The following is a 20766-nucleotide window of genomic DNA, read 5'->3' as shown; positions in this document are numbered from 1 at the left end:
CCAAGGTAATGGCTTAAAGCTGCAACAGGGGTGGTTCAGGCTGGACATTAGAAAAAGGTTCTTCACCAAGAAGGTGGTTGGGCACTTGGACAGGCTCTCCAGATAAATTGTCACAGCACTGAGCCTGATGGGTTCAAGAAGCATTTGGACAACGCTCTCAGACACATGATTTGTTTTTTTTTTTTTTTTTGTTTGTTTTGTGTTTTTTTTTTTTAATAATAATAATAACAAATTTATTTGAATTTTTGACTTTCTTGTGCTGAAGTCCTCAAAGTTCTCATTGCATTATATATTGTTTCTTATTATATTCTTAGATATAGCCTACCCAGATACTCCAGAGCCTAATTATTCAAAATTTAAAATGTACTCAACAACAAAATATAACAAGACTTTTTTTTTTCTCCTAAATTTAAGCATGATTTTCTTTCCCTCTATTAGATCTGTCACAAACATGTTTGTCATCAGAAAAATATTTTACAATATATGAAAAAACACATATAAGGAAATGGTGCTAAAATGTTGCTGGCATTGCTACTACAGCCTGAATTCATGAAAGAGATATAAAAATAACCGTGATACACATTTAAATTCAGGCTTCAGTGAAAACACAAATATTAGTGACCTAAATTCTTACTTGCCATTACTGTTTGTTGCATTTTTCTCTTGTATAAATAAAGGCAACCATAAAAGAGAGAGTCTACTGATGCTATTTAGCAGCTCTCTTCACAGCCTCTATTTTGCTAGTTTGGAAGCAGAAGGGATCTGTTGTGGCACTATTTCAGTAAAAACCCTTATGGCTGACAGCTGTTATCTGTGTGATCAGCCTTTCTGTGGGCAAGAGAAGTTTCTCTGGTCCTGTAGTCAGAGGTGGACCTGTAACACTGTGTACCTCCGTACACCTGACAATTTTGCTCCCATGGGGAGCAATATTTCCTGAAAATAATCCAGTCAGACAGAACAAGTAACTCCTGTATAAATCAAATTTCTTTATATCATCACACACTCAAGAAAGACTGAAGACATCATACTGCAGCTTTCAGTCTATAGGGTCAAAATATTTTATTACAGATGAGTTTTGACCAACTTAAAATTCCAACCTTGATAAATTATCAGCTACCTTTCGGTGTTTGTAACAATAGACCTGCAGAAATTGTGAAAAACAGAGACTGAAATATTCTGAGAGTTGTTATATTTTGAAGCAGACAGGGTTTATTTTTATTATTATTATTTCTATTTTTTTTATTATTATATTTTTTAAGAAATGTCACAGCATTTGGTGACCTCTAGTGGACACAGTTACATTTGCGTGTCTTCTGGATGAAAATCTCTATTTTTTTCTAAGTATTTTCAGGAAAGAGTGCAACGGAGTTACTGAATTCTGATCATTTGTCTAACTATTTAGAAAAGTAATCCTAATCGCCAAAATTTTCATGTGTCCTAGTAATTGAGAATATGCTTAACCTGAATTACTCTTTATACATATGCAAGATCAAAAAATCTTAAGATACAACCATTGGCAGGTGTATCTGAACAAAAACAGATCAAACACATTAAAACAGCATAAAACCACAGATGTCCATTTCCTGTCCATTTCCCAGCTTTTTAAATTTGAATTTTGTGAGGTTGCAAAAATCGTGGTCAAATTTTCTAAAATATTTGTTCCTTCAACAGGGTAAATCATACCATTTTCTAAGGAAGTTCACCTTAAGAACTATAGTCATCAATTACCCTGTCACAGTTCCATGTGCACCTTTCTCTTCTTTTAACACTAGCTGTAATATAAACACTCATGTCAGCACAGGATATGAATAAATTATCCAGTTTCTTTCAGATTATTTCACTAGATACTACAGTTTCCTTTCTCACTCTGTATATGGTAAGTCCTTCTTTTCCTCCATACCACCTCCTGTTCCTTGATGGAGCTTCTCTTTTTTTCCTACGAGGAAAAAAAATATATATATTTTACCTTCATCTGTGTTCCCCTGAGGAGCTCAGGATTGAAGGATCAGGAAATTCTCTTCTCTTACTTTGTTATTATACCATAACCATTATTTTATTTTTTGATTATTCAGGGTGAAAATAATTATACAGTTTCCATAGCTGATATCAGAAAGTCAGTTTTCTTACTGTGTGTCATTTATTGCTTTATTACAGCAGCCTGTGGCAAATCACAGAGAGGATGGATAACAGCTGAATTCAAGTCTAAGTAGGAGCTGTAACTCTGAGGGGAAAAAAACAGCATTCACTCTTCGTAATATAAATATCAGTGACAGTTAAATAATAGGTATCCCAAGCATTCCTAAATTACCACTGTATTTCCTTAAGAAGAAAAAGTAGGACAGAGCAGAAGAGTAGATCAAAAATGTCTGTACATTCTTCAGTTGCGATAAGATAGTTGTAAAGGCAATAGACTGTATACAACATGCAGCAGCAATAAAGCATAATGTCTTCACAGTCAGTGAAGTCTGACTCAGACTGTCTTCTTCATCATGCAATTCATTGCATAGGCACAGTCCTGAGCACTTCAATCCAATTCAGCCATGGTTAAGATCCTTCTCAGCTAGCTCTAGTAATTTAGCTTTTTTTTTTTTTTTTTCCCTAAAATTAAAACAATTATAATTAATCAATCTCTAATCTACTGCTTGACTGTAGCATTTCCTGCCATGTTCCATGAAGGAACATAAACTCCTTTGATGGGCAATAATCCAATCCAGTTTTTTACTCCATCAAGGATAGATATTTTCAGTCACACTTCCAGTGAAATATGGAAATACGTAAGGATGCATCATTGTTCTTAATTATTTAATTAAGATACCAATATGATGCAGAAAAGTGGTGCAAACTTAAAAGGTGAACCTTGAGATACACTGAACACAATACTTCTGCTATTGCTATTGCAGCTTCTGGAGGATTGCTCTGGTGAAATAAAGAGTTGTTGTGAGAGCCTCCGTCTCCTGGGTATCTTGCATCAGACCAGTTGCTTGTGTCTCTACCATGTGTTTAGTACTTTCAACTGTCCTCACCTTTTATAAATTTTCTGCTAAGCTGCTTCAAAGTTGAGATGTTTTACACTTTGAATGTAACGCTAATGCAAGCAGTTCCCCTGCCAACACAGCATTATGCTGCTGTGACACTGAACCCTGCTACAACCTCTACAACTCTGTTTTTTCCCCAACAAACTCAGTCCTGTCACTGAGGAAGCTATCTTCATACATACTTAATCTACCCAAGCATTTATTTAGAGACTATCCCATGTTTAAAAGCCCCTAAAAACAGCATCACACAGGAAGATTAATCTACCCTTGTGATAGTCTCAAGTGAAGGTGATGTGCAGCAGCAATATCAAATTTGCTTCATTAGCAGTAGTGTGGAAAAAAAAATGCAGTCTAACTGATATTTCTTCTCCCCACCTAGTAATCTCTGTAGGTATACAGAGAAATACACTTAGTGCATAGAACAGATTACAAGTCTCTTTCTGATCTTTTGTACCTGAAATTGCACCAAACCTGAAGAAGGACAATCAGTTGTCATTCCAAAGTTTCCCATATTTATAAATAATATAAATTACATTCACCACTGCCTAGGACTTACCTATCCTTCTGTGTAGGTAGCTCGTTCAGTGGTCAATCAGTGACCTATATTAGTTTTTATTTGTTTATTTCACCATTATTCTGTATTTCATTCCATATTCTGTGTCATTAACCTTTCTCCCCTTTACTGTAGGGAGCACTGGCTTTGCTCCTACTGAGTCAGGCTTGCTAGTTAACTTTCTGGTCCTGTACATAGAAACTCTAAACCACATGAATTTGTATCGACATTTGCTCCACTCAATATGGTTGAAGGCTTCTTGAGAAAAGACATGCTTGAGCAGACACACAGCAAATCACTAGGATGGCTACCAGATAGCATTATTCCATCTCTGGCAGGAGATAACAACAGGTGCAAAGCTTATCTTGCTGGGCTGTTTTGTTAACAGAGTTGACATCCACTCTAAAAAAAAAAAGACTTAGAAAAGAAATCTGAGTATTCATTAAAATGGATCTAATGTATGGCCTCTTAGCAGCTGTTAGTATAGCTGGACAAAACACATTTTCAGTCTGCTTAACATAAAGAAATCTGAAGGATAATAACCTATCAACACTGATGTTTAACAGTTACTGGAACAAACATATCCACTACAAAGAGTTAGGAAATGCAAATGAAAGCGTGATAGTTATTTTCAGCACAGTAATTATGCCTGGTAAATGCATGTTTACATTTTTTGATTAGACACTTAAGAGACTTGCAACAATCTACCCTTCTGTGAGCTGTTCAAAATTACTTTTGGGATTGTGCAGAATATGGTGATTTTTAATTACTGTGACATTTGCTTGTGCAGATATTACAGAGCACTAAGACCTTTTACTTTTTAATGAATTATTGTGGAGGCAGTGGGAATTAATGGATAGACCATGGGACCAAGACTCTGCATTCCCTTCCCAGCTCTACCTCTCCATCCCCTCTTTATGTGGTCCTAGAAAATTTCCCTTACTTTTCTGTCATTTACTTTCTTTGATTATAGAAGAGACATAATATTTACCTCCTCTGAAATGTATCTATATATATATATTCTATGGAAGAGTGTCACAAAAAGCTAAACATTATTTGTTATTGAAGTATAACTTAACAGACATTACTATATAAACATAGTAGATCATGCCTTCCACCTACAACAGAGCAGGCAATCTTCCTGAGAGCCCTGTATGCAGTCCAACAATGGAAGGCTGCATTAGCGTATTGACAAGAATAATTTTGTATTCATTCACACAAATAAATTCAGACTTATCCAGGCACAAGGTTCAGAAGTTCTGTCTGTATCAAGCAGCTTGTCTGAAAATTAAAGAAATATGAAGAAATCATAAGTGCTTAGAGTTTGAAAGAGTTGTGAAAATGCTGAGTGATCTTAAAAAATCAACACAAACAAACAAACAACAACAACAACAACAAAACAATTTTATTTTACAAGCAGTCTCTTTCTTTTATTATTTCCTACATAACACTTGTAATGTAATGGCCCATGTAGAGACACCTGCTGTGGTTTAAGCCAGCAGGTGGCTCAGCACCACACAGCTGCTCACTCACTCTCCCCAGGTGGAATGAAAGGGAGAATCAGAAACATAAAAGTGCAAGAACTCCTGGGTTGAGATAAGGACAATTTATCAGGTAAAGCAAAAGCCACATGCACAAGCAAAGCATAACAAGGAATTTGTTCACTACTTCCCATCGGCAGGCAGGTGTTCAGCCATGTCCAGGAAAGCAGGGCTCATTGCATGTAACAGTTTCTTGGGAAGACAAACACCATCACTCCAAATGTCCCCCCTTCTTCCTCCTCTACACCAGTTTTATTGCTGAGTATGATGCCGTATGATATGGGATATCCCTCTGGCCAATGTGGGTCAGATGTGTTCCCCTCCCTTGTGCCCAGCCTCCTCACTGGAAGGGCAGCACAAGAAGTAGAACAGTTCTTGGCTCTGTGTGAGCACTGCTCTGCAGCAACTAAAAACATCAGTGGCTTATCACCATTATTTTTATCTAAAATCCTAAACACAGCATCATACAAGCCACTACAAAGAAAATTGACTCTATCCAAGCCAAAACCATGACAACACCCAAGGGCATATTTTTGAAAGATTAAAAAAAAAAAAAAAAAACAACATATCAGTCTTACAGTACTGCAACTATATGGAGATGCTGAATTGGAAATAAGTAAAAATAGTTTATGAGCAACAATAATGTGAAGAGTTGACAGCTCTTCTGAGGACAACCCTGAGAAACAGATTTTGTTTATGCATTCAGAAAGCATTATCACGGAATGCTATTTGTGTGGCCCAGTGCCATCAGGTCATCTTTGGCCATGATTTCCGATCACACGCACAACATCTGGAGAGAGACCACTTAGGTATAACATATAGATCTCTGGAACAACTGTTATATTCTGACAATCTACAAAAATGTTTTTGCATTTCCTGTGAAAGACCACATAAAATCTAATAAAAGTGTTGGATAGTGCAGGCTTCTGTAGACATTAAAATAACATATGTTCCCTGGATAATCCAAACACAAGAAAAAGGTGCCACAGGACACCTGCTACAGCTGTCTGTAAATGGTAAGGTTTTATTTAAAGGAAAGGCAGCAGTTATTCCAATAGATTCAAGGTGTGATATCATGAGCAAATATTATTGCAGCTAACTTCAGATGTTAAGATGGAAGTAATATGCACATTAAAAGTCCAATGGATCTGAATCTGCCTATGCCAGCAGAGATGAGATGAGATGAGATGAAGTGCACTTTACTTTAATTGCTACTAAAGTAGGTGGCTTGCTCAGACACATCAATCTGTATAGAAGACACATGAATATAATTGGGTAAATCCCACCCTATTAGACTGAATTTTGAGTAAAAAAAGGCCAAAGTCAAGAGAGTCCAGGCAGGTGCAAAAACACAATCCAAAAGAAACATTAAACAATGCAAAAGGTACAAATCATGTAGTCAGATATAACAGATTTACTTTTCAGCCACCTTGATGTAAGAGCTAAACACTGGAAAAGGCTTAATGAGAAGAACTGTATGATGACAGTAGATCAGTACTCTTCTACATGTGTTAGATAGGTTTTCGGATGGATAGATAGGTGAAAGGTGGAAATAGGAGATAAATTTTTAAGACTACTGTACAGTAACACTCTGCTCAGTGAACAGTTCATATGTATAAAGACAAAGAAGTAAAATTATCAAGTAACATATTAATGTTGGTGTATTAAAAATAAGTCACCTTTATTTTAGTGAGACATCTCTTTTGCTTCTCTTTCAGTAAAACATTGTTACCTATAAAAACATCCAAAAGATGATTGATAAAATGAGACATTTCATTCTAGCAATGTTTGGCCACAATACCAAAACATTTGGCCACAATGTTTTGGCCACACCACTAGGCTGAATTAAGGGCTCGAGTCAGCTACAGAGAAAAATCAAAACAGCAGAGCACTAGGCAGCAAGAGTGAGAAGGAGTTAAAATAATCCCAGAGTAAGCAGCTCCTCACCCACACCCAAAATTAAATAAATAAATAAGTAAAATAAAATAAATTTAAAAGGGAAGTATCAGAGATCAGAGGCTATATTCAGACCAGCAAGTGTGGGTCTAACCAACAAGTAGATCTATAAATATAAAAGACAAAGCCTTTTTGAGGTATCTTGTATGTGGCAGCTTCAGCAGCATGAAGAGTAATGGAAATAAAATCAAAGATTTAATAGATAGATATCTAGTGTGTATGGATAAACAAAGCTAAAACTAGAACTGTTAGAACATAGGTAAAGCCATTGACTAGCTGGAATGATAGGAGACAGAAAGAGTATGCACATAAAGGAGCAATGGCAGGCATCCCCCATATACCAAGCAACCACTGTCCTCCCAAAGGTAACTAATTACTTGGAAACAAAGCTTACTGAAACAAACAAATAAACAAACAACAACACAGGCAGCTACTACTCTGAAATGGATCATGAAGAACCAAACATCGTGATGTTCAAACAACAGATTCCAGATAGTAGAAAGAAAGCATTCAGAAGAGAAAGCAAGTAGCCATTCTGCACACATTGGAATAGTCCATGGCACCAACAATATTCCTGAAGAAGAAATGTGTGTGCTTTTTCAGCATTGCCTTGCTTCTTGCTTTTACCCAGAACACATAGGTAAACCACTTTATACTGTTCATGAGACACAGTATAAAGCTTGTAGATTGAACAACCATGAATGTTTTCAGTATCTAAACAACAAAAGGTTTGAAATTTCTTCCAAAAAAGGAAAAAAAAAAAAAGAAAAAAAAAAAAAAAAAAAAAAAAAGGAGAAATTTGAATGGAAGTCTCCTGGATGATCTGTTAAACTATGGAGCTTATGGTTTGGAGAGATCTGGAAGTCATCATCAGTTTAGATCATCCAGAAGAGAGGAATGAAAACTGGCCACAACTACTGGCTAAAAGTGTTTAAATCAATCAGATAATTACTAATTATATTTTATTCCTGGCAACAGTGCATTTCCCTCAGGGAAAATTGAGTACTTAAACCTGTAGCGAGTAATTACAGCCTGTTTTCATTGTCTTGCATTGAACAAAAAAACCCACAATGAGTCTTTTCTAGGAGTTTGCAACTCCCTGATAATGTTTTTGCAATCTCCCTCAGGGAAGTCATGATACTGCTCAAGATAATTAAAATCATCTTCTCCCTTCAAGTTACATCTTTTGAAAAGACATTTTACTGTAACCGTCTTTTCCTTTTGGGAATCTAACCAATCTAACCAAGAAGGAGCAAACATGACATAAGGAAAAAAAAAAAAAGAGAGAGAGGGATGCCCCTGCCACCCTCACAGGCTTGGATAGGCTCAGAACAGGCAGTAACTTCATGTAAAACTTTTATTTACAAAGAGTAGCATATGCCACTCCCAATCACCAGATCAAATAAACAATGATGGATTGGTAAAGACACATTAATTGTCATTTCTCTGCTATGACTCCTCACTAGATGGTAGCACAAGTTGGACAGGCAGCCAAGAAACACGTGGACAGACAGACCAGCTCTAAATCTCTTAAAGTCGGGGCCATAGAACACGCTCATGCCCATGATCTTTTGTAGCTTCTGACTATGTATCTGCTGGGTTCTACATGAGGTCCACACACTCTTTTCTCATCTTAACCAGCTTCTTTTTTCATGGTCCTAGCTCATTCCTTTAAATTTACATAAAGGAAACTGAAGACCTCCCCTGTAACAGTTGTCTGAGCAATGACGTTTTAAGGAGCTGCTTCTCTTCCTGCCATGAGATGCTTGCTTATCTTGTGATCTGGTAGGGCCTGAGAAATAGATTTCCAGAAAATGATACAGGAAAATTGTTGGGAATTGGCACAAAGGGCGTGGACATGAGTCTGTGGAACAATTGTTCGATCTAAACTTGCTTTAAGCAACCAGGAGTAGGCCTTAGCAAATCCCATGGCCTGCTGTAGCTGAGCAAACCAAGCTACCAGGGCAACTAGAAGGAGTTCCCGCGACAGTGTTCCCACGTCGCCCAATTGAGGAATTCAGAAAAATATTGTTACCAGCAGCTGGCTTCAAGGACAAGGTCTACGTGACTGCTAATCACAAGGGTGTTGTTTTCTTGCAGGTGGGGTTGTTTTCTTGTAGTTGTTTGTCTGAGTGCTTTTGACCAATAATCGTGTGTGAAACACTGTCCGCCCCTGTTAAGTTCACTATAAAAGTTAGGCTATTCGGGCAATAAAATGGAGGATGATCTGACCATACTGGTGTCTGTCGTGCTTTCGGCCGTGCTTCCTCTAACAGAAAATAAAGTCTCTGGACTAGCAGAGAAATTCCCCAGCACCGGGAATTTTAAAGAATCCTACTATTTCACCTTTTGTAGCTTGTGTACTGAACATACAAAGGTTTCCTTGAGGCCTCACCCGTATTTTGTAGCAAAACTGTCCTACTATTTTCATACAGAAATGGTTATGTCTCTTCAGAATACAAGCAATTTGCCAATTGCCTTCATTTTAAGTTGACTATCTGGGCAGAAAAATTGCATGCCCCTAATAATTTTATCAGCAGGAGGCCTGGTGTCTCAGTAATATTAGTCTTTCATATCTAATAGTAATCCACAGTGGCAAAAATAGTCAGGTAAAATATGGGGGGAAAGCTACATGTTTAAAATAAATTCATTTGGGTTTATTGTTAAAATTGCTAGAAGGCTGCAAATGGTATGTAGACAGTTGACGTTATTGTCAAGGGCCCACTCAGAAAAACAATACAAATGTGTTTAAAGTGGGACTTCTCTTTTCTTCCAGCTTCTGAATTGACCTACAATATGAATTAAGCTACTGTTCTAATGAAGCTGTTCTTCCCAGAATATGTTTACCTTTCACTTACATTGAGCCCATTGACCGCAGTTCTCTAATATCTAAACCACTGCAGTGCTTCAAGAGTGACAAGTTGACTGTGAGTTCATGCTTGAAACACCTGCAGTGCTTCTCTCTTGGGTGACCCAGACATACAGAAAGTCTAGAGAATCACAGCACTTCCAGCAGCAGGGTCAGTTTGCTGAGATTTGGAGCCATCTAGTGTGTCAGGATGCTCTCTTCTGATCTTCTGGTCTCATCTGCTGAGAAGAAAGAAATAGCAAAAACAAACAAACAACAAAACAAACAAGCAAACAAAAAACAATCCACCACCACTTTATAGAAAGAAGTGCCAAAATTCCTATTATCAAGTTACTTGACATGGTGACCTGAGAGAGTATGAAATTGATGTATAACTCTCTCTCTGTGCAGTTCATATATTTTCATATATATATGTATATATTTAAAGGTAAACAGTTTATGCATCATGATAAATGATCTGCTGACTAGTGGACATAAATAACCAGCCACCTATTCTATGAAACACTTGTACTATTTTATTAAATGCATAATCAAGATGAAAAATCCATCTTTGGCTGAAGTTCTCTCTTTTCAATGGTAAAGGAAGTATTCAAGCTACAGTTCTCTCAGGTGTTGTAGCCAACAGTCCAAAATATCCTTTAGAAGTCAGACTAGTGCAATTATCAAAAATTGCCTCCCAGAAAAAATAAATAAATAAATAAATAAATCCTCCACAAATGTCCTCCAACAGAGACTTCTGAAAAAGCAAATGCCAAAAACGTTAGAAGATGATTTCCAAACTTTGAGCTGTTTCCTTTATGTGTGTTTTTTATGCAGTGACTTGCTTAGGAATAGACAGCTTTTGAAGGTCAGGGTTGGAAAGTGGAACCTTTCTTTTTATTAGTGAACATTTACTCAGTGAAACACTGTCTTTGACTCATTGGTTTTTCATCAACGTGAATAAGCAATTTACAGTTTGATCTCAACTGAATGAGCCACAGATCTTCCATGAAATAAAAGCCTTATGAAATAAACCACTTCAGGAAATTTCACACATTATCATAGACTGAAGTGTACCAGTTGCACTAGTCATATATCTGAAATTTGCCAAAAAGGTGGTTCTGCAATTGCTGAAGGTTATCCATCTGTGTTCAAATGGATATTTATAGGATATTGATCAAAACCACTTTTCAGTGAACAGATGACACGTTGTACATGTATTCCTGATAAGTGCATGTTATTCTGCTTGTAAGTGCTATTATAGTTTTCTGTTATTTCTTGGATATTTTTTCCTAGATAGGCTTTAATAATACCAAATGGGAATTCTTTTGTAATTTTTTGTGATATCTTATGCTATCTTATGAACTCTATTCAATACCTGTTATTATACTTTAACTTCTTTTTTTTTTTTAATATATTTTTCTTGTCTTCATACACTAGTATGCATCTGTCTAGTATCAAATCAAGTGTGTCACCTGCAAGACCCTGTTTCCAACACTGAGACACTCCTCCTCCAATGTGTCTAACTCTCATTTATGACTGAATCAGTATTCTGTGCACATGGTGGTTTTATGCTGTCTTTCCCACAGTAGTAATAAATGATATTCATGCCTAGTCAGACTTTGAGCATACCTTCTCAGAGCTAGATTTAGAAAAGCTTCACTTGCTTGTGAATGTGCAGCTTTATGAAATGTAGTTTCCTTTTCCTAAGGTATTTGGGAATTGATCAAGAAATAGGCTTTTTTGACTGATTTTTAGATGCTGAAGACTGAAAAGTCCCACCTAAACCAAAAGAATTGTTGGTGTTCAACATCTCTGATGGTCACTGAATAAACTTTTTGCCATCCTCTCAGTTCATCCCTTCTAAGGCCTGGTGTTCTGTCATAAATAATGGCTGTCTTCAAGCCATTTATGCCATTGAGTCAAAATTTTTCCTATACCAATTCCCAACTTCTTTTCCTTTGACTACTTTTTGTTTCTCCAGGCACTCATTTTAACTTCATCCTTCGTTCCATATATCAGCTGCAAGTCTGGACTCCACTCATCACAGTTACAAGCACCTCTGCCAAGACTGAGAGAAGCTCACATTGAATCTTGACTTCAGATTCCCTCTTTCTTGGTTGTCATGGTCTTAAGCTGGGTGGAAGTATATATATTTGCAATGTAACTGAATTTCATTATTTTAGAATTAATTAATTAATTTAGAATTTCTTTCAAATTTCTAAAAGCCTTATCTCTGCTTTCACAACATCCATCATCCCCTTTTTTTAATCCTCCATGAAAATTCTAAGTGTTCGATATTATACAGAGAAGTAACCTTTTAGATTCAGTTCCATCCTGCTTGATTTTCTTTTTACATGGGATATATAGTGTCCAAAAGACACTTAGAAAAATAAATAAACAAATAAATAAATAAAGACTTTCAAGGTCATTCTTAGTACACATCTTCCTCTGAGGTTTGCTCTTTCTTTCTCTGAGTCTTCCTACAGAAAAGCCGTTGACTTTCTCCAAAATTTTACCAGGCACCAAAATGAGACTGACAGGCCTGTAATTACCAGGGTCTTCTTTCTTGCCCTTCTTGAAAATTGGAGCACAGCTTTCCAACTTCCAGTCATCTGGGGCTTCTCCATGTTCCCAAGACCATTGAAAAGTAATTGGCATGCCTTGTGATGACATTATTCCAGGGTACATCTCTGAGTACCCTGAAATGAATCTCATCGGGCCCCATAGACATACATGCATCCAGGTAAAGTTGCAAATCCCAAGAACAAGGATGCACGTAAGAGAAAATGTCAACCTTTTAGAAAGAAGTCCTCTCTAAAGGTTTTCTTTACACTTTAAGACCCCAAACCCGACTCATATCTTAACCCAGCAGAGGGTGCTGTTGCTCCTAAAGAGCCATGGGATGTAGCAGCCTGAGGACAGCTGGGAACACTGCCTTTGCAGCGGGAATCCAAGATTTAGATACACAGAGCCAACTGCTAGAGGCACTGGGCAGAGTTGCAGCATGGCATGCTAGAAGTCACGTCTTTAATAACAGCAAAAGGAAAAAAAAAAAAAAAAAAAAAAAGGATGGAGGGGTGGGGAGAAACAACAGAGCAAGATAGACTGAAATAAACAGATAAAAAGGTATTAAAATGGAATACAAAGGGGAAGCAAATAATGAAAGAGAATGACAGAAAATATTTTGTTAAGCTATGCTATTTTTTTTTTTTAAGAACCAAAACAACAACAACAACAACAAACTCAGATTGCAGAAGAGAGATAAATGAGTGTCTTTATGGCCCACATTTCTATGGATGTGATTCCAGCAATTCGGAGTGGGCATTAAAAATCACAGAATCACAGAATCATCTAGGTTGGAAGATACCTTCAAGATCACCTAGTCCAATCTCTGACCTATCACTAACCAATCCTCCACTAAACCATATCACTAAGTTCTACATCTAAATGTCTTTTAAAAACCTTCAAGGATGGTGACTCAACCACTTCCCTCTGCAGCCCATTCCAATGCCTAGCAACCCTTTTGGTAAAGAAGTTCTTCCTAAGATCCAACCTAAAACACCCCTGGCACAACTTTAGCCCATTTCCCCTCATCCTGTCACCAGGCACGTGGGAGAACAGACCATCCCCCACCTCGCTACAGCCTCCTTTAAGGTACCTATAGAGAGCAATAAGGTCGCCCCGAGACTCCTTTCCTCCAGCCTGAACAAATCCAGCTCCCTCAGCCGCTCCTCGTAGGACTTGTTCTCCAGACCCCTCACCAGCTTCATTGCCCTTCTCTGGACTCACTTGAGCACCTCGATGTTCTTGTAGCAAGGGGCCCAAAACTGAACACAGTACTCGAGGTGTGGCCTCACCAGAGCCGAGTACAGGGGGACAATCCCTCCCCTAGCCCTGCTGGCCACACTGTTTCTTATACAAGCCTATTGGCCTTCTTGGCTACCTGAGCACACTGCTGGCTCATATTCAGCCAACTATCAACCAATACTCCCAGGTCCTTCTCTGTCAAGCAGCTTTCCAACCACTCATCTCCCAGCCTGTAGCTCTGCTTGGGGTTGTTGTGCCCCAGGTGCAGGACCCAGCACTTGGCCCTGTTGAACTTCATACGGTTGACCTCAGCCCATTGGTACAGCCTATCCAGATCCTCCTGCAGAGCCTTCCTACCCTTGAGCAGATAGACACACGCACCTAACTTGGTGTCATCTGCAAACTTACTGAGGGTGCACTCAATGCCCTCATCCAGATCATCGATAAAGACGTTAAAGAGGACTGGCCCTAGTACTGAGCCCTGGAAAATGCCACTAGTGACTGGCCTCCAGCTGGATTTGACTCCATTCACCACAACTCTTTGGGCTCGGCTATCCAGCTAGTTTTTAACCCAACAAAGTGTACGCCAGTCCAAGACATTAGCAGCCAGTTTCTTGAGGAGAATGTTGTAGGGAATGGTGTCAAAGGCCTTACTGAAGTCAAGGTAGACCACATCAACAAGGTAGACCACATTCACACAAATAAAGTATTTGTGAGTACATGGTGAGCTTAAAGCTCAAAATAAACTAGAGCTTTCTATACAGACAGATTTCAACTAAATGTAACAGGTTAAATGGCCTTCTGCAGATAATTCACAATAACATAAGAATAATCAGATTTTTTTGTTGTTTGTTTGGTTGGTTTGGTTTGGTTTGTTTTTGTATGTATTTTTAATGAGAAGATATATAATTACACATCAGCATTCTCTTCCCTCATGTGAAGACACAGAGCAACTGAGATACAAAAATGGAAAACAACTATCACTCAGGAAGCTGTTGTCAGAAACAAGAAGACACTGTATCCTCCTAAATCAAGCCCCAAGTCTCTAATTCACTTGGCATGCTGGAGAAGGCTGGCAAATTGCTTCTGCGCAAAACTCTTTTCTGGGATTTTTAAGTGGAATAAGCTCAGGTAAACAGTAGTGCTAGTTAGGTTTGGGATTTTGCATGTTTGCTTCCTCACCTCCTCATAACAAAAGTACAGGAGTTATCTATCACAATCACAGAATCACAGAATTGAAGGGGTTGGAATGAACCTCGAAAGACCATCGGGTCCAACCCCCCTGCCAAACCAGGTTCCTTACAGCAGGCTGTCCAGGTAGGCATCAATATACCAGACCAAAAATCCATCTGGCCCAGTACCATTTTTCCAACAATATACAACAATGAGCAGTAACATATGCCAAAATATTAAATAGTAATTATAATACACAGTAAGTACAGAGCGGTCTTTCTTCAATTTGTCTACCACTTTAGACCAGCCAACTGTTCAGGAAATCTCTGAGCCAGGGGCAGTGACAGGAATGTTGTATTAAAAAGCCACTGATGAACCTATTCTTTGCAAATTTTTCTAACACCTTTTAAGCTTTTGGACTCCACAAAATCCAGTGGTGATCAGGGTATTAGGCTTATGTGGCAAGGTTTTCATAGTCGGTGTCTGCAGGAGGGGCCTCTGTGAGCAGCTGGTGAGCAGAGGCCTCTGTGAGCCCAGAAGCTGCCCCATGTCAGATCAGAGCCAGCTCCAGCCAGCTCCAAAAGGGACCTGCTACTGGCCAGAGCTGAGCCATGGAGCGATGCTGGGTAGGCCTCTGGGAGAGGAAGGGAAGAACAGCTGCACAACAGCATCTGGTAGAGAGGAGTGTGAAAATGCAAGAGAATCAGCCCTGCAGACCCCAAGGTCAGTGCAGCAGGAGGGCAGGAGGTGCTCTAGGCATGCAGCAGCAGTTCCCCTGTGGCCTGTGGAAAGGCACCTGGTGGAGCAGGCTGTCCCCCTGCAGCCCATGGGTCCCCACATGGAGCAGATCTCCACGCTGCAGCCCATGGAGGAGCCCCTGGTGGAGCAGGTGGATGTGGCCTGGAGGAGGCTGCGGCCCATGGAGAGCCCCTGCAGGAGCAGGCCCTGGGCTGGAGCTGCAGCCCATGGCAAGGAGCTGCCGCCCACCCGTGGGGGACCCGTGCTGGAGCAGTTTGCTCTTGGGGAATGGACCCCATGGTACAGCGCTATGTGGGAGCAGTTCTTGAAGGCTGCCTGCCTTTGGGAAACCCCCACAAGATGAGTTTGGGAAAGATGACATGCCGTGGGAGGGACCCCACATTGGAGCAAGGACAGAGAGTGACCGAGAAGGAGTAGAGGAGATGCCAATATGGTTACTGATTGACCGTAACCTCCATTCATTCCCCTACCCCAGTTGAGGATAGGTAGATAAGGGCGGAAAGGTGTTTTTAGTTTGCTTTTAGTTTCTCACTTCTCTAGTCTGTTGATAATAGGCGATAAATTATGTTAATCTCCCCTTGTTGTGTCAGTTTTGCCTGTGACAGTAATTGTTGAGTGATCTCCTTGTCCTTATCTAAACCAAGTTGCCCCTTGCAACTAAAAATACAAAGGTGATCAAACTATTTTTGATTTAGGAGCAGTTATTTTTCTGTTTTGGGGTGAAATATCTGGCATTAACCATTTAGAGAAAGAGCCTATCACCATATTCTAATTTTTATTTGTTTTGCTATGTTGTTGTTTGTTTGTTTTAATCAGAAACTGTATACATTAAATGCACAGCTCATCATGGACAAAACATAATTGTCCTCAGGATGGATGCTATAGTTTTAATCAGCTGTTGCCTGCAACCTCCTTCACCCGTGTGCTGGTATCAAAACAAAAGAACTACATTTAAAAAAGTAGCTACACAAAAAGATCAGTGGCTTTTAGACAATCTTGATATTTATTTTTTTTTTAGTATTTCCCTACCATTACATTATATTATGTAGTTCAAAGAACTTTCCCAGTCCTGGCCCTTTATGGTGTTATCCCTTTCCGCATACAGCATCACCAACACCGCAACACCATCACCCAAAGAAAATTCTTCTCTCATTTTTCCTAGCTTTGTAATTGCAGAGAAAGCAATACCGTGCTTTGTAACTAAAATAACAATAATAATAACAACAGTAAAAGACTATATTTCAGAATTGCATCATACTCTTGACTTGTCAAACAATAAAACTATTCATTAACATCAGCTGATACTTCTCTGTAACAACTGTGCTGCATGAGTGAATCAAGGGCTAAAATAATACAGATGACTTTGATAATTAACTCTCTTGAGAACCTCATTGTCATCTGGGGACAGTGACACTTGTTCTCCAAAAGGAAGAAAAAAGTCTATTTTTCCTTTACAATTCCCTGATGATGCAGGTCAAATTTGCAATTAGTCCATACAAGAAATAAACATGATTTTAAGGAATGGATTATGTTTCTTTGTGTTACTTTTATTCTGACACCAAAAAGGAAAATCAAAATTCCTAGACTCTTTAACATTATTGACATTAGTAAAATAAATAAATAAATAAATAGATAGATAGATAGATAGATAGATAGAGAGATAGTAGTGCTTTGACTTGAGTAGCATGTAACAGTGTCTGATGTGACACAGCCATTGCAAAATTTAAAATAAAACAAAGCTTTAGTTCATGATTATGCAGGATGGATTACGGGAAAGACTATGCAAATGTGAGGTCTTTATTATGAAACTCCATGCAATTCAGCTGGTGGGAGTTCTCCTTAGAAAACAAGTTGTTATGTTCAGAGTTGTGAAACTTGGGTGGGGCTATAAATGAATTATTAAGCCAGATGATATGCTTGGTAGTTAGTGGCTTAGAATATTCCAAGGAAGTGAATCTACTCTAATTGCAAGAGGAAAAGAAGAGTTCAGCCTTGGCTCCCTACAAAGGGGGTAATACTGTCTGAAAAGTAACACAATAAATGGAAAAGACCTTGTAGGCTCACAGGGTTTATCTTTTCTTTCCAGTATCTTTACAGACTGCTCAGCAGGCTCTACCGCACCTACAGTGGAAAATGGCTTTTGCTACTGCACTCAACAGCCAGTGCATAGCCATTTCCTCATGCCTATACAACAAGTTCCTCAAAATAAGAAACTACTGTAGCAAAAACCTTTCTACAGCTAGCAGTTGAACATTACCCAGAAAAATATATGATGATGATTTTCATCAGGCACTAGTTTTTTATGGATCCTCCTCTTCCTCTTTCTGGCCATCTGACAGCTGCTTGGCCTTTTAAACCACTCATATCTCACACATCAAGATTGATCCTCTTTTAGCATATGCTGTCAGCACAGTTTTGGGGCTCACTACCTCACTTATTTCTTAGCCATAGGTTTAGAAGCCAACATGCATCACCTGAATCCTCATTGATCCTGGTGCTAGGTTTAGCTTATACCTAATATCAGCATGCCAAAATGATGGGAACATCTTAAATTGCAGTAAACAGGGTCTTATTGTTATAGAATGTTGATCAAAAAGGCTAAAACTGGTCTCACTCTCTCTGCCCAAAGGATATCTTCCTGCAGAGTCAGGCTACCCTTCTTTCCCCATCAGCTATCACTCTTTCCCTCTTCCCCTTCAAACCTCTTTTCTGCTCATTCCTTGTTCTTTCTCACTGGAGAGTACTAAGTTCTTCCATATGCTGAAGGTTGCTGACTTTATTAAATGAAGAGAATGCTGAGAGGAGGAACCAAGTGTAACTGGGAGTTCTGCCCCTCTAGTGAATGTGAGGAGCAGAACAGGTTTCAGGGCCTTCAGTGCAGCACTCCATGATTGCCCCAGTGCCTGCAGGAGCAGAATTTCCCAGGAGGACCACTTTAGGGTTATCTGTGCATATGAATATTGTTTGTAATGCTATGTTTTTTTTTGAGAAATATTGCATTTATCTATGTGTATAAAAGAAGAGTTTTGCTTTGAATTGTTCAGTCAAATTGTACAAGCCGATGGGATATTTCCTAGGACCATGCCAACATTCTATCATCAATATTCTCATTAACTTTCTGGTAGAATTGAATGAATAAGATAAATCAAATTTTGCATAAGAAAAACAAACAAAAAAAAGCCACTATGGATACTTTTTTTTTTTCTTTCAGTTTCACTCATCCTGGGAAACATTTTATGAGTACACCTGAAAAATATTTGTATAGTTTTCAGTTATATATATATATATTTTCATTTTGGACAAACTGCACAAGGATATATTACTTTTATTTTTCTTCTTTCCCAAGTCTATAAAAAAAAAAAGAAAAGTGATTAGGTTTTGCCTAAATCTGTCAAAGCCCTGCTAAATGTGTTTTTGTTTTGTTTTATTAATCTTTCTTGCCTTTATAATTCTGTACTTTTTTATTATTTTTTATTTTTATTTCTTATTTTTGCGTCTGATGCCTTTGGAGGATGTCATTTTTGTTCACTGTAAAAATTCACTTTCAAAACAATCCTTTTGGCAACAAAGGGAAAAAAATGCTATCAGTGGTAGAAGAACACTGTATCACATTACAAATGTTCGCTCTCATTAAGCTTTTTACTGTTGAGAACAAGAGACACTCACAAATTGTCAGAAAAGATACAGAAACACATTTGATATACCTAGCAGAACTAACAAGCTTGGGTGGCTTCATAACCATCTGTAAAATTATGTGGAAAGTCAAACCAACCTCCTCATTCTGGGTGAGTTTGTGAGAGAGTTTCTTTCAAATTACCTGCAAGTCTTTATGTGTTGGCTCCATTAAGTTTCTAGTGATTCTCCTGGGAGTCAAAAGACTATAATGTCAAATAAAAACTCTGAGCTGGAAGTGGCATTAATACAATATAGAATATATTCAAAAACAAAACAAAAAAAAAAAAAAAAAAGGAGGAAGGAAAGAGAGAGAAGGGAAAAAGGGAAGCCATTATGACACAGAATACAACAAAACAAAACAAAACAATATCTGTTTCCCTCTCCTTTTTCAGAACCACTCTATATGGGTAGACTGGTGTTCAGAGCAGTCTATATTCTTAAGTGTCTTCCAAAGTAAGGTCTAACAGCTTGTTTCCAAGGGCAGATAAAAGCAGTTGTAGAAGCTTACAACCAACAGGAGCACAGAAAGTGTAAAATAAAGTGGTGGTAGCTCTTACAGGATAGGTGAAAAAATATCTGAAGAAGTTTTGGGATAGCAACAACTGAGGATAAAACGCTGGTGTGAAGGGTTGACCCTTCCAGGAACTTGAGGTTTGCTCAGGTATGGATAGGAAGGAAAGATGCTTAGGGACAATTTGGAAAAACTTTGTGGGCAGGTGAACATGGCACAAATAAGGGGTCTCTGGGTGGAAGGGTAAAGAGGATGAGAAATAGTTCTGGGGGGGAGGGCTTGAGATACAGGGGAGTTGTTCTTGGGGAGCAACCCGTATGAACATTCACACAGGTACACATGTAACTTTAAGTGGAACCTGCATTTTGGGGTTCTAGTCCACAAGGCCACTCTTCCTCTCTACATCCTTGGTAATGAGAACATTTGTGTGCCCCCAAATGAACACAGATCAGGGTTCGAGTTTTTATCCCACACATCCTAATGGAGCAGTCCCTATAAATGAGCTTCTTAAAAGGAAAGGAGTGGGAGAGTTGAAGACTCCAGGGTATTATACATAAGGCATAAAGAACATTAATACCAAATAGAAAATGAGAGGAACTTGGGTTTATTTGTTTGTTTTATTTTTAAAATGTCTAAAATATTGGAATTGTTAAAAAGAAATTTTGACAAGAGAGAGGAGGAGCAGCAGAAATCTGAAGGAGATTAAGAGAGGGACATCTGTTTGGGAGGGTGCTATAATTCAGTAATCACAAGAAGGGAGTGGAGATAGAGGCTGGAGACAAGTTATTCTCCTCATTTTTCATGAACAGGTAGTCAGCACATAGACATTACAGGCTGTCCTTTTTATAAGAGCAATGAAACTCCTTATATCCTTCACCTGAAACACAGCTAACCTCATGGGTGGT

This window comes from Netta rufina, assembly GCF_964035555.1.
Source record: "Netta rufina genome assembly, chromosome: 1".
In the NCBI taxonomy this organism is placed as follows: domain Eukaryota; kingdom Metazoa; phylum Chordata; class Aves; order Anseriformes; family Anatidae; genus Netta; species Netta rufina.
The sequence above is the reverse complement of the archived record's forward strand: the minus strand, read 5'-3'. Positions refer to the sequence as shown.